We start from the raw sequence: 14,815 nt of genomic DNA, 5'->3' as shown, positions 1-14,815 counted from the left end.
AACGTTACGCCGGTAACGAAATGTGGCGATTAACTGTTCACTCTATATAGGGCTGGCAGGCGGTCGGGTATAATGACATAATTGAAGTCCTTCGTGCAATGAGCCCATCGGCTCTGTGAGGGTTAAGAGACCCAGCCGGTGAAACCGAAATGAGGAACCTGGAATAATCAGCGACAGATACTCTATTTATGTGCGTGCTGCATCTGAGATTACATCATGCATGACAAAGATTCGTTTTGGAGAATGCAAAAGAACAAAAACCACTGAAGTCATCGTCGTCAACGGCGGAGTCATTGTACAGGTTAGAGGTTTGCGCTCTAAACCAAGACCAAGGCGCTCAAGTGCGCCTCGGTTTCGGCTCTGTCGTATTGGGTCGCGCTTCGTTACTGAGCAGCCATTAGGAAATTCAGCTTTGTTATGAAACCTTGTATAGCCAATGAGCTCTTCGAATAAAGGGCTTCAAGTATGCCACTGGACTCGACCACGTACCATCACTAAACATCAATCGACGAATGTAGTCATCTAAAAAGACATTTACAAAGGCTGCGAGAAAATATGAAAATGCACTAAATGGGTATACAGGTACTTCCCCAGAATAAAATCGTGGCTATGCTTTTTCTTAACCTCCCCATTTGGCTTGTTACATTTTGGAAAAATTAATTACAAAAAAGGTGTTATGGACTGTTATTTTGCAATCTTGCTAGCCATGCGTATACGCCTTTACCTTTGATGAAGGTTCAGGAAAGCATCGCTGGGAGCCCAGCGACCGGTCGAAGGTATGCAGCCTGCATTTTACCGCTGAAGATTACAGAACAGTGACGAAAAGGAAGATGTTGAAGCCCACAGCCGTGCCTTCCTTATTTCCCGCTTCTCCTGATCCACGTGGGCAAGATCCAATGCCGCGGAAAAAGCGGCTAAAACGAACGCAGGGGGAAACAACGCTGGCACCCATACAAGTAAAAATACTGTAAGTAAAACTTGAAGTCTAACACAACAACGGATAAGAATAATGTTAGCAGTATTCCCTTATGCGTTTAGCGGGACAATATATCTGTCATGCTTCGCTATTTTTTCGGCTTAACAGGGGAACGTCCAACGCAGATTCTTCTCAAGAAGAGCGAGCATCAGCGGAGCCTGGGGAAGTATATAGTTCTGAAAACCCAATTGAAACTGCACAAGAGGCCGAGTGGTTGCATTTTCCATCAAGTCAGGACAACATGGAGGACTGTAGTTCAGTTATACAAGGGGAACACCAGAAGAGGCCAGTGCGGCGCTCCATGACGTCGCAAACGTCGATCGGTTTGAAGAAGATGCGCTCCCTGGTCGCGGCAACTAAGACGTTGCGGCGGAAGTGCAGCAGGCTGAAAGAAATGAACAGTAATTTGCATTCACAGCTAGAGAAGCTAAAGAAAGATTTTTTCGAGATGAAAGCCCTCGCCGAGGCGAATGGCGCTCTAACGCTGCAGGTACGCAGTTACGTCAGTGGACGAATGTTATATTAATCCTTTTATATTCGCACTTAATTTTAAATGACTCTGAACATAATAACAATTTAGGAGTAAGTCAATTCTATCAACATCACCCGTACTACGAGAGGACGTCCGGTGAGCGAAGGAATTCTCGAAACTATAAGAGATTGTAAAGGTGGCGATGCTACCCTTAAGTTCTCGCGCATCGGCTAGCAGTGACGTCATACTTTGACGGCCTCAGGTAATGTCTAAGACTGCTGTGTTAGTAGATGCAAGGTCTGAAGTAGCAAGTTTCAAAGAAATGTTCTCAGCCAATGCGGCCAAGTACACAAGGAGCGACGCAACATAAAGCGACGTGCACGTGTCGAAGATTGTTCGCCAAACTCAGAACATTAAACCTAGTCTTAATTTTTTCTGTTCTAATAGTCGTATGATCGGAACAGGAACGATAGAGAATTATCAGGTACTCATTTATCAGTCTATTAACTTAGTGTCCCTATACTTTTTTGTAAGAAACGTCAGAAAGGGGAGGATGGAAGCTTGCAGTAAAAAACCTGTGAACAGGGGTTGTTCCCATTCTTTAATCGCTGTTTACACACACACAAACACTGAAAATAATCATGAACCAACTCGCTTAATCAGTAGTTTTAGCAAAGTTGTTTCGAGGCGGCGTTTCGACAAGCAGGCTTGTTTTCTGAAAGACTGAAATACAATTATAGCCTTAAGGATGACAAGTCCGCTGTCATGATGTCTGCTCGAGAGAAACTCTGTTTATAGATTTTCTTCTTCATATAAATTTACGTGACATTTTAGTGTACGCCGATGCTGGCAATCTTTCTGGTCATACGAAGGTGTAGGCCTGACATAAGGACACGGAATAAAAGAAGGTTGGTGGGTAAGCGCGCACATGAGCAAGTGTTTAAGATACGAAGGTCGGTGTGTACCCCCTTGCGTGATTGGCGCACCCCGAGTTTATTCCTTTATCCTGCGAACAACGAGTTCAAATTTCTGTCGTCGCAAACAATTAGGGACATTGGACTGACAACTGGAAAGACAGTAATTTGCAAGCTGTGTTGTGTTGGTGCTATGGGCCGATCGGTTTATGCTCGTACAGGAAGCCACGCTTGACGCACATGTGATGTCTGCCTTATAAACTTGAGCGAGCAGCATTGCATTCAAAAAGGAAGGAATGGTTTGGAAAGTGTAAGTGAACAGTTTCCGCTAGTCCGTATGTGTGAGTCGGTGGCCGGTTACTGAACATGACGCAAGTCTGAAGTTGCGCAATTCATTAATGTAGCATAGCTGCAATTGAATGTCCACGTGGTGACATGAAACATCTATTATTGTCTTAAGAGTAAACGCATATCTTTTCTCGCGATTATGAATTGTTGAATAAGGAATGATGCCAAATGCAAGGTTTCGACAATCAGGTGCACTATTCTTTGTCAGGACAGCAACAGCCTCCTTTAGTAGCGTGTGTGTGAACGTTTGCTCACTCTCCCACAACATCTAAACTTGTCTTGACAAGGGCAAGTCCAGTACGTAAATGTCGAATTGTTGGATGCGCCGGCATTCCCTGCTCTACGATGTTTCAGCGGGTCAAGCTTCCATTCTCCCCTGCACTTCCGCTTTCTTCCAGTATGTTATCTTGCGCGTGATTTACGCATTTCAACTGCCCTTTCATCATCAGGAAATGCTGGACGAGAACGACAAGAAGGCTGAATTTTTGAAGGAGCAATTGCAATGCCTGCGTGAGAAAAATCACCGTTGGAAAGAGGTGACCATCAGGCAGGCCATAATGTGGCAAGCTAAATCACCCTGCGGGTACGAAATGTTGCGGAGGTCTGGGTGCCTCACCCTTCCAAGTCGCATGACACTGAAGCGTTACATTGGCTACTGTACTGGAGCAGTTGTTTCGTCGCTAATGAAGCAAAGGCTGCACACGGAAAGCACACACTTGTCCGAACGGGTACGTTACTTCGATCAGAATTATTTACAATATGCACGCGAATAACGAAGGAAGCAGCGCACGCGGCAGTGTTTGACTGATCAAAATACATGCTAGTATAGCCGAATGAAAAGTGATTTAAAGTGAATAAACAGGGACCAGACTTGTGGCAAGGATTACTCGAACGTAAGATGTATTGTTTAAGAGTATACGGCAGTGCGCTATGTTTGCTCTAAACCCTAATCATTTCTGTTAAATTATGGGTCATGTACGGAACAACAAAGAAGGTTATTTATATAATTAACTGTCTCCGCCGATATATAACGCATGTCTGTTAACAGTGAATTCCCTCCCCCCCCATTTTTTTTGTTAGGAAAAAATGGGCTCTTTGATTGTGGATGAAATGTCTTTAAAGCAAGCACTGACGTACGAAAAAAAAGGAGACAAAGTCCATGGCCTAGTCGAAATGGGAGGCCTAGAAAAAGAAGTGGGCATTCAGAACGAGCTGGCCACACACCTTCTCGCCTTTGTATTTGTAGGCTTATCAACGCACTACACGTAAGTGAATCATCACTTTGTCTATCACTATACGTTTCGCTGTGACTGAAAGACTAACCCCACCTATAGATATAAAAAGAAAACGTTGTCTTTAATTAACCAATGATGTGCTATTCCGCGACCAGGGCTGAAAGTCTGGGGAGGGGCAGGGGGAGTCGTCTTCTATTTTTTAAGGAGGGCTCCCCCCCCCCTTTCCCCCGGCAAGTCAACTTTAGCATTGTGCACTTATTTGACAAGCACTCGAGATGAGCAATTGGCTCTCCTCCTCTCTCCAACGGAGTGAGATTTTAAGCCCAGCTGACACCGACGCTACAGAATACTGCTAATTTTTATCTTTTTCAGGCTACCCGTGGGATATTATTTCACGCAGTCAGTAAAAGGAGACCACCTGCATCAACTAACACTTGAAGTAATTAAGTCCATCGAAGAAGCAGGATTCCAAGTGGTCCGACTTGTAGCTGACAACCACGCTTCGAACAAAAAGATGTTCACCATGTTAGGGAATGGTCGTATGATGCCAGTTGTGCCGTAAGTTGCTAAGTATATATTTTTGCTCTCAGCTCGCATTAAGCTGTGCGCAATGCCTAGTGTAAATATTTTTTTATATGTATTCGCAGTGTGCCCTCAATGTATGCATGGATCGAATCCCAGCTGCGGCTGCTGCTTTTCCGATGGAGGCGGAAATGTTGTAGGCCCGCGTTCTCAGATTTGGGTGCACGTTAAAGAACCCCAGGTGGTCGAAATTTCCGGAGCCCTCCACTACGGCGTCTCTCAAAATCATATGGTGGTTTTGGGACGTTAAACCCCACATATCTATCAATCAATGTATGCACGCGCATGCATGCCGTGTTTGAGTGAAAAAAAAAACAAAAGACTTGGTCGCACAAAAAAAAAAAGCCTGTATCAGCATCAGAGCCCCCCCCCCTTCTTTTTTTTTAATCAGCGCTGCCATATAAGAAAGCCGTGTCCATAACAAGATTGCTATCAACAGTACAATCGCTGTAAATAGCCCGTCTTTACAAATCAATTGACGTTACGCGTTTGCGTAATGTATGCGCACCTGCATGCGACTGTATGAATGGGTGAGTATACTTAAAGTTTCGGAAGATTTAAGGTGTAGGTAATCTCAATAAAACACACACACAGACCTGCAGGATCATGGCATGAGTGGAGAAATTTTATAATAAGGTAATAATTAACAACGCACACGTCCTTCGAATGGCTAACATTTACATTACTTTGGTAAAAAACAGAAAACCGTATATGCAACTAATTATTCACACCGCAAACGCCGCCTTTCTCCAATTTATTTATTCATTTTTTTTTGTTGTTGTTGCAGACATCCAATGGATATGAATCGGAGGCTCTTCCTTTCTTTTGACCACTGCCACATCCTGAAAAATCTCCGCAACCAGATGTTGTCCACCAAACGCGTTCTGTTCAACAATGGGCATTACTACAGCCCCACGTATTTGAGAAAGTTGCTGGACATAACAGAAAAACAGTCGTCGTTCAAGCTTGTTCGGAACCTTACGCAGAAGCACGTTTACCCGACGAACTTCGAGAAATTAAGCGTGAAGAGGGCCGTTGAAGTGTTCTCTCCACAGGCATGTATAAGAAAAGGTGTAAACCCATTTAGCGTTAGTGTCACACACTCCCAGATTCTCTGTATTCCTTGTAGACATCACAATGCGTGACGCACACAGGTCATGCAGGAAATGCCTTTTCGTTAGCTGTAAATTATGTATGCTTCCTGCAACCTGTATTACACAAAAAAATACATCTAATTGAGCTAGAATCATGCTCGCAGTTTTCTATCAGTAGTGACGTTTATCCCCTTCAGGCGCAGCGTCCACATTTGTGGACGCCAACTTCACAGCTCAATATCTCGAAATTTACTTTGAATCTCGCGCGCAACCAGTGCTCTCTCTATCACTACATGTTGCTGCAGCGACCCGTGGCGCCATCTGCCGCAGCTGACACAAAATAACTACAAAAACAACTCTCAAAGATGGACGCCTCCACGTTTTACGGCGGCGCACGTAAGTGGCTCTCACTTTTCAAGCCCTTGCTATGTTTCATTCGAGGTGGCATGAAATTATGCACTTGTCAGTAAGAGCTAAGAGATACCTCATGCCAATAAACAAGACTTTTGCAACTAGAAACTATTTATAACGTCAAAAAGGGTGCGTAAAATACCGCGTCCACGATCGTGGACATTGCGCCTTAGTGCTGCCTTTGTTGCAGGGCAGCCATTTCGCACCGTGTGCGCAGATATGATGGTTATGTGTGATTTTTTGTCTCCAGGACTTGAAGATCATGCTTCAAAACGTCAGAAAGTTGATGATGCGACAGCAGAAGAAATCCTCATGAGAATATCAAATGGAGATATCTCAGATGGCGACTTTTCAGATGACGAATTGGAAGCAGAAAATGAAGAAAACATAGTAAGTTTGCTCGAGATTGTGAGACATTATTTTGTGTTCTCGGGAAACATATGGCACCAAACTGTCTAAAGGTACTTTGACCCTAATTTACGCTGTTTGTTTCAGCCTGCCAATGGTCAGGTGACCGCATCCACGACCACAGCTGCACTGCCTGCACGACCAGACGCCACGGTCAGCTCGAACGCACCTGCGGCATCTACGAAGGCTGAGTTCAAATGGGTGAAGAAAGATTTTGCTCCAAGTGATGTTGACTGCCACTACAATCCTGAAGTAGCCTCGACATGCCAGCAGCCACTTGTGTATTTTAGCAAGTATTTCACCGAACAGATATTTGAAGACCTTGCTGAATTCACAAACAGGTATGTCCTGCAAAGAGACGGTGCCGTATTAGCCACTACAAAAGAAGAGATCAAAATATTTTTTGGAATGCTCATGCTGATGGGTGTTCTGAAATACCCACGCGTCAGAATGTATTGGCAAACTGCAACGAGGATTCCCGCAATAGCCGATTCGATGGGCGTGAAGCGATTCTTCAAAATCAGAGGCGCTCTCCACATAAGCGACGCTAATGAAGAACGGGACCCGAACAGCCAAGACAAATTTTGGAAAGTTAGGCCGTTGCTAGAAGCTGTCAGAAGCCGCTGCTTACAGCTTGTTCCCTTGGAACAGAATAGCATCGATGAACAGATGGTGCCGTTCACAGGACGCATTGCTGCAAAGCAATTTGTGAAAGGAAAACCGAACCCAGAAGGCGTGAAGGTTTTTGTACGCTGCAGTTTTGACGGTCTTGCACATGACTTTGAGTTTTACCAAGGGAAGGGAACGGGAGTGAGCAAAGAACATGCACATCTTGGCCTTGGTGGCTCCGTCGTAATGCGCCTTGTTGAAAGCCTCCCGAAGGCACAGAACATCAAGTGCTACATGGACAATTATTTTACGTCCGTGAAGCTCTTTCTTGAGTTAAAAAAGATCGGCATTTTGGCTAGTGGCACAATTAGGGGAAACCGCTTGGCAGGATGCGTCATGAAAACAGACAAGGAAATGAAGAAAGAAGGACGGGGAAGCTATGATGAGCGGGTTTCCCAGAACGACGAAGTTGTCCTTGTTCGTTGGCAAGACAACGGGACCGTCAACATGGCTTCTACCCACCTTGGAGTTGGAAATATTGGCACCGTGAGAAGATGGAGCGAATCCCAAAAGGTCCACGTTGACATTGACTGTCCAGAGGTAGTCCTGGACTACAACAAATACATGGGTGGAGTAGACAAACTAGACTTCATCATGTCCCTCTACCCAATGCGGACGCGAACGAAAAAGTGGCCTGTGAGAGTGATTTCCCATTTTGCATCTTTTGCGCTCTCCAACAGTTGGCTTGAATACTTAAGGGATGCCAATAAAGCAGGGCTACTAAGAAAAGAGACACTGGACATGATGGCGTTCCAAACAGACGTCGCGAATTGCCTGCTGAACAGCAATAAGCCACAAAAGAAGCGTGGACGTCCGAGCAATGACAACTCCCGAACAGTGAAAAAGAAGGTACCCAATGCTTCACCACTACCAGTCAGCACTGTTCGCTATGATGGGATTAATCATTGGCCGCAGCAAGTAAACATGGCTAACGCACAACGCTGCCGGAGAGAGGAATGCACATCCAAAAGCCGTGTCCGCTGCAGGAAATGCAACATTTTCCTTTGTCTGACATCTCAGAACGACTGTTTTTATTTGTTTCATACCAAATAGACTCTTTCTGATTATTTTTGCGGAAAAGACTTCCTAAGCAGTGTTCCTGCAATGATTATTTGCGAGCCTCCGAAATAAAAGCGTTTGTTTTCTTCTTCTCCACCGTTCATGGGTATTGCAACAAGGAAAGCGAGATGTAAAATATGTATTTACTAGAGCCTATACAACAGGCAGTATGGCGAAAAACCCACGCACAAGCCATGGCGCACCTTCGTCGTCTTCCTTTCCCTGCGTCTTCGTGCGCGCGCTTGGGTAACGGTCACGTGACAATATGACTGCTTTGAGGCGCAATGTCCACATATGTGGACGCCATTGAAAAATTGAACCAATGAATTTTTTTCTGAATTTCTTGTGGATTCCTTCTTTAATAGCGTTATGTATTCATAATCTGAACAAAATTTTTTTTTCGCTACGTCAGATTTAATTCGCGCCTGAAGGGGTTATACTTCTCAAATTCTTTGGCGCGCTCGGGCAAACTTTTATGCGCTAATATTACGCCACAACTCATTTTACATCATATTACGTCAAGTGAATGTTCATGCAGAAGCAGAAAAAATTTTGCAGCTTTTCGTTCAAATGAAGCAGTACAAAAACTGCCTTTTAATAGTAATTCACCGCAAACGATACGTGAATATTCATGTTAGTTTCTGGTTTATTTGTTTGTAGAACCCAAACGGAAGCAAATGGTGAAAATGTAATTCAATACGTATATAACTGCTAACATATTTATCAGTATGGTCACATAAAAACATGCACATGAGCTGCTGCTACTGCTGCTGCTAACAGCGCATGGTTATCTGAACATACAATTTCCCTTTCTTAACGAATGTACCTGCGCGTATTGCTTACCACACAATAATTACGTATCATTAGAGCTTCTATAAATATATGTTCACTAACACAAACTCACTTAAAAGTGCACGTTATTGATGACTGCAGTGCCACTTGTAACTCGTCTCACTTGCTGTATACGAACGTCCAAGCTTAGAAACCTCTCTCTAAATAATTCCGATCATTTTTAATATGTCGCGTCTCCTTGGTTTCTAGGTGACATCGGCCTTACGATACCTCTTACAATACGGCCGCAGATTTGGCATTTTCGGGTTTGAAGACTGCCTGCCAACCATCGAGCTGATGGAAATGATATTTAAATGGTTCACCATACACAACATAAGAAATACAACCTTCCACGTAGTAAGCCGGGACCAAAACAGGATGCCGTTCAGTTCCCCAGATGATGACAGGTACATTCCATTTATCCCGCTAGGTTTCATATTTTCTACAATAAACTGCTTTATTTTCAGGTTGATATGGCTGGAGCAGGAATTTCTGCCCTTTTTCGCAGCATGGAAAGCCGCGGCACCACATAAGAGGGCATTCATATCTCTTGAAACATACGAAGCTCTCCAACTGACCACAATGTCCACAGTACAGTGCACACAATTTCTCATCCGTTCAGGTTTCCTATACGTGTTGACTGCCAAATTCTCCAGTGACCCTGTCGAAGCACTTTTTTCCACCATCAGACAGCTTCAAGGAAGCAACGATCAGACAGACGCCCGTGCTGCGCTTTCATCACTGCAGAAAGTCCTCGTGATGGGAATGATGCACTCATCACCAAGCGGCAGTACAGAGCAAACAACGTCTCCTCTTGGATCGCCCAGTGCAAGGCAGGCGTCGTGCTCCACAGCAGTAAAGCAAGCCGGACAACCTCTGGAAATGCACTCGCTAGTAAACCAGAATCAAGGGTCGTCAGGCGAGTGCGCGGCATCGACATCTGCTACTATAACCCAGACGATGCGGCCACATCTAGAAGCCCTGCAGACTTGCCGTGGTGCGCTTTTCATATCTCGTTGATTCCGTGTAATGGAATGATTTACATTATTTAAAAATTATTACACACCGTCCAACAATTCCCCACTATACGATATTATGCATATATTATAAACTCTGCGCTGCTTACTGTGTTACATGCAAGCCGCGTGAGGCAGCGTTTGCGTCAGTGCACGATGTAGATGAAAACATGCTTCTCAATCAGTTATACTGTGTATGTATGTAACGATAAGTCCATGGTACAAGCAGGTACTATGGCTTACATTTAAAAATATAACATGCTTTCACCAGGCGCCCACACAACTCGACTAACCGACGTCCCTTTCCCGCAATCGGGGAAGAAATTTTCGGCGGTTTTGAATCGCTGTCATAACTGGCACACAGATGATGGCATGGCTCGTTTGCGTTCGCCTTACTCTCTTGAGATGCTGTCCCTTCCTAATCCCGTCGTCTTTCTCTTGCTTCTTCTCCTAGATTTTTTTTTATTTTTAAACGTTTCTCCCTCAGTTTTTTTTATGTTGTTGTTTATACTATTCTCCGGACTTCTTCCCTCCTGTCGTGACAAGCTATAAATCGACGCGGAAAATGTGTAAATATTATTATACCTTGAAAAAGACGGGGCTCTCCCGACGCAAACGTCGGCTGAATGAACAGTTATCTTGATGATATGTGGGGTTTAACGTTCCAAAACCACCATATTATTATGAGAGACACCGTAGTGAAGGGCTCCAGAAATTTCGACCACCTGGGGTTCTTTAACGTGCGCCCAAATCTGAGAACGCGGGCCTACGGCATTTTCACCTCCATCGAAAGTGCAGCCGCCGAAGCCGGGATTCGGTCCCGCGACCTGCGGGTCAGCAGCCGAGTACCTTAGCCACTAGACCACCGCGGTGGGGCAACAGTTGTTATCTGAAAGCGCATTAACATCCATATATATATATATATATATATATATATATATATATATATATATATATATATATATATATATACATATATATATATATATATATATATATATATATATATATTTCTCATATTTTGTATACGGACACGTGTCGGTTTAATCATGCATGCTTATCTATATACTGATAAAATTCTTGCACACTTTTCATTTCTACCTTCCCACAGGTGCCCCACAGCCAGGCATAAGGGCCAGCACGCTTGGCCTTATAGCGGGCTTCCTGGTGAAAGCAGCTGAGGATTGCATTACTTGCGACGACTGCATCGGCAAAATCAAGGCTCCCAGCTCATCTGGACCAGCTACTGCTGTGATATTTAATTTAGACAGGGGAGGGCTTTCATACCCAACGATCTCATTTCTTTCCTTTGTGAGCACTCTAGAAAGGGCCGCGGAAGCATTTGCGCCATTGGCCATTTCCAAAAAGAGGCCGATGGCACTTTTTGTGCAAACTGTGCTACCTGCAGTGGCCTTGAACCCTCTTTTCAGCCATAAAGGCGCTACTAGCGAGCACCGAGAAGCCATGGCGCGGCTAGTGTTGCAAAAATTTAGCCGTCCTTTCTTCTCAAACTACGTGCGGGACAAAACAGCCAAAGAAGGAAAGAGAAAGAGAATAGCCGAAAAGCCAAAATCTCGCAAGATTTTAAAAGTTTAGTTGCATGCCTCCATTGTATCATGTACGCGCCCAGAACCTTGCTAGCACATTTTATTGAACTATGACCCAAATGCACGCAGCTCTGTACGCGTACATATGTTTTTCTTTATTGCAGACACAAGCCGTCACTGTGTGCCAGCAAGTAGGATATTCTTCGAAAGTGCAGAAACTTTGTTTTAAACATCAGCTTTAACTGGCATATTGTGGCACGCATAAGTAAAGCGACAAATGTGTTTTGTTTCATTTTGAAGTGCTGTAACATTGCTCGAATCACACGCATACACTCGCCAAATTCTTTTAGCAGAAACCTTGATATCACTTTGAGGGATCTGCTTTTCATTGACAAACGAGTATAATGGCACATTTTCAGCATGTGTACGCGCCCCAACTGCGGGTGTCGCCCTTGGGCGCTATCAATCAAACATAACCACTAGTACAACAAAGGCGGTACTATTCCGCCCTAAAAATAAGTCTGTTAATGAAAACATACATTTCAAGTATGGCGATACTATTATTGAGTTAGTAAATTGTATAAAAATTCTTGGAGTTACATTTTCGAGCAATATGCTTTGAAACGATCGCATTTACAGTGTGCTGGGTCAGTTATCTCGCGTAGAGGGCACGGTGTACAGTGGCAAAACTGTTCTACTATACAAGGTAAAATTCTTACTTTATAAATGACTGTTCTGTTGGCATCTTGCTTATTGTTTCTTGGTATGAAGGACTACGACTAACACGCGCTTACAAAAACTGTACCTGATGCAAAAGACGTATATTAGAATAATTTTTTACTGGTCGTATGATGCTCGCAGAAGTGAATTGTTTCAACAGGCTGGAATACCACCCCTACATCGTCTCTACGATTTTAAGTTAGCATTGGTGGTCAGGCGTCAATTTCAAGAAAGTCGACATTATTTGTACGACCTCTCGAAACTGCAGCCAAATAATTTGTTCGAAACATGACATAAAGAAACATGGAAAATAAAAACTTCGAGAACAAACTACTCCACAGATAGGTTGTTCTACACAGTTTCTACGTTAATTGATAAATATGTGAAAGCTGGCATAGATTTCTTACTCTGTACCCGAACTCAATTGCACGATATACACATGTATAGTTTTCAAGATTTCTTTGCAGTTGCTACATTGTTATCATGGTTGCTATTTTTATTTTTAGAATTTGAACTTGATATTTTTGTAATTGTTGCTTAGATAACATTGCTAACTGTTTGCCAGTGCTGTCGTGCTAAAGGCGTCTGTGGGCCTATGTCAAGCTGCCTCTTTCGAAGAGCAGCTTTTACCTGCCGCTGTCCTTCATCAAACTATTGATGAAAAATAAAACATTATTATTATTATTATTATTATTATTATTATTATTATTATTATTATTATTATTATTATTATTATTATTATTATTATTATTATTATTATTATTATTATTATTATTAACTATGCTCGACAAGATGATGATAATGATGACGATAAAAACTTTATTGGGGTCGCAATGTGTTGCCCTCGATAGGCACATCACTGCCTTTACCATATCGTCTCATCGCACGGACATATAAAATCATAGAAACGCGCATCGGCCAGCGCTCCCCGTTCCAGCAGACAAACTCCCGTAGCGAAATTTGACGCACAATTTTTGTTGTGTAGGTCACAGTAAGAGTTAAAGCTTCAATTCCTGTGTCTCTCCTTGATATGCGTCCGTGGGCGTATGTGCATTATTCTCTTCTATCAATTGACTACAAGTGTAACACCTGTCCAGGGCGAGTGTCCAAGGTAAGTGCTCAACAGGGGCACTGCGTTTCACCTGACGCGTCCTAAACAACCTAAAATCAGTTTGATATTCTATTACCAATGAGTACATTATTAGTCAAAAGCTTTATGAATACTAAATTGAAGTTTTTTTAGGCTGGAATGGCAAAAACAACCATGCAGCAAGACATTTCTACGCAAATATACAGCTTTAGAAGTCAATCAACCAGTATAGCCTAACTACTAAAATGTAACACATAGCACACGTTAGCCTTTTCAGCAAAAAACAATCACACGTATAGGCAGTTTGTCACAGAAGCAGACGCATGGTATCAGTCCGTCGCCCTCCTGCCGGCCGCACAGTAGCAGACGAACAGGTTATAGGTAGCGCCACCTACGGCGAGCGATTGAACGAGAGCGGGGACACGCGCTCCCATAGGAACCCCGCTATCTGAACAGGTCAGGAGTGTAGTAGGTCATGGTGAAGACAACACCTCCTAGATTTCTTGTGCCTGCCGGATGAACGCTAAACGCCCGTCATCTATGGCAGCGCTGCCTACGTAGGAATAAGGGTCTTTGTACTTAGCCTTTAAGATTGGCAATTTTGGCATTTGTTACTAGTTTTAGAGGTTGCTTTGTATTAAAAATGTTGCTTGCTGAATGACAACGTCACTTAAGTAGGGTTAATTATAATTAATTTTACGCTTTTTACGTTATTTTTGTTGCATATACGCTCTAAAAGCGTAAAAACCTATTTTAAGACAACACTACTTGAGTTGTGCCACCGTCATAGTTCGGACGACTGCCGCTTTCTAAGTGAACGCCGATAGTCCGGCAGGCACAAAAAATCCAGGAGGCGTTCGTGAAGGCGCTACACTCCGGATTTTTTTTTTTTTCAGTACAAAAATATTACACATTTAACGTTATAAATATATAACATAACTTCTTGCTCAATTTACAAAAAAATTATAATGCTTAGTTTTAGACACCCGTAGTGCCATTGGAAGTGACACCTGAAGGGCTTGAAGCAAGTGTGTCTGCTCAAAGAAATTTTAGTGAGATTGGTGTGAGCTAGTCGGTAGCATTGTTAAAGTGAGCTTACGCCAGTACTACATCTTCTACAAGTACGATGACAAATGTAGGACGGGAAAAAAATCGCAGCATATCCACAGAGTGAATTATGATGAGTGGGGCAAAGCGCTGGAGAGTTTCATCGCTAAACCATGAACCATCCGCGAATATCGCCCACTACATCATCAAAGACGTGACAAACACTGTATATATTTGTACAAAAAATTTTATTATTCGTTAGTAGTTATAACGGCTTTATGGTCGGTGCAGTGGTGGATCGGTGATGGGGCGTAGTGGGATGTTTGCACGGATGAAGTAGTGGGCAGTTTGCAAAGGTTGAAGTATAGGCGATCACGTTCAAACAAGGGATGAACA

Source organism: Rhipicephalus microplus, chromosome 1, assembly GCF_043290135.1.
Source record: "Rhipicephalus microplus isolate Deutch F79 chromosome 1, USDA_Rmic, whole genome shotgun sequence".
Lineage (NCBI taxonomy): Eukaryota > Metazoa > Arthropoda > Arachnida > Ixodida > Ixodidae > Rhipicephalus > Rhipicephalus microplus.
Note: the sequence above shows the minus strand (reverse complement) of the source record.